At 23.3% G+C, this 1,221-nt stretch overlaps 1 pseudogene; it reads right to left on the bottom strand.

The window, feature by feature from the left end:
• Nucleotides 1–439: 439 nt before the first annotated feature.
• On the bottom strand, nt 440–1,129 carry LOC108694103 (annotated as a pseudogene).
• Between the last annotated feature and the right edge of the window lie 92 nt (nt 1,130–1,221).

Raw genomic sequence — 1,221 nt, 5'->3', positions numbered from 1 at the left:
TGTAATAATATTTATATTATATAAATACATAATTATTAGATAAAAATATATAAATATGCAATATATAATTAATATTAAGAAGAGTTTAGGGAGTAAAAAGAAATTAATTGTTTTAAGTGTGGAAGTAAGTTTAGTTTTGGAATAAATATAAAAAAATAGGTTACGTTATAAATAAATTATATTAAAATCTTTATCAATAAATAGAGAGGAATAAGAATAATCAAACTACATCCACAAAATGTCAGTATCAAGATGCTGCTTAAAGGGGATTGAGAGTGTAAAAATTATGGAATCATCTAACAATACAGAGTAAGTTATTAAAAATACTAAAAGAAATAATCAGAGGTCAGGGACAAGGGGGGTAACTAAATGGAAGGAGTGGATATGATTATAACTTGTCATAAAATTAAGAATTTAAAATCGAGATTGATATTATTTGTTAAGTTTCTCTACTGTATAAGGTTGATAAAATGGAGAATACGTAAGCTTGAATTATAAATATTGAAATTTCAAGGATATAAAGTAAAATTTGAGTGGAAATTAAAATGAAAATTATAAATGAATTAGGAATATTTAATGGAATTTAATGAGGAGGGTTAACAGTAAGACCTTGGAGGGTTAACAGTAAGTGACCTGCAATTATTTTTGCAGTTAGACGATAGATAATGTTAAAGGGCGAATAATTAAACTAATTGATTCGATCATAACTGTAAATGGTATTAGTATAAAAGGAGTTCCGGAAGAGGTTAAATGGATTAATAAGTTATTTAAGTAATTTATAATTCTGTATAATATTAGCCCCATTCAAAGTCTAAGTGACATAGAAAGACAAAATCTCATGTGACTTGAAGCAGTGAAGATATAGGGGAAAAGTCTTAGAAAATTATTAAAAAAAAGAAATAAGATAAGTCTTATAAAAATAATAATATTTGAAAAAGAGTAATTAATTAAGATTTTTAATTCATTAAAAAATATAATTAATAAATAAGTTTAATAAATATGTAATTCGGGATGGTAAGAGTCAAAATTGGTAAGGTTAGATAAATAAGACAATAAAAATACTTAATCAATTTAAGGATAAATTGGAAGAAGTGGTAGGTTCAAAAATAGGAAAGATATTTATTATCATAATCAATTTCAAAAAAATTTTATAAAAATTTATATTGATGTTGAATTTTATTATTATTAGGTTTATAGAATAAATTAGAGGGTGATAATATA

The sequence above is a fragment of the Atta colombica genome, unplaced genomic scaffold (assembly GCF_001594045.1).
Source record: "Atta colombica isolate Treedump-2 unplaced genomic scaffold, Acol1.0 scaffold115, whole genome shotgun sequence".
NCBI lineage: Eukaryota > Metazoa > Arthropoda > Insecta > Hymenoptera > Formicidae > Atta > Atta colombica.
The sequence above is the reverse complement of the archived record's forward strand: the minus strand, read 5'-3'. Positions and strand labels throughout refer to the sequence as shown.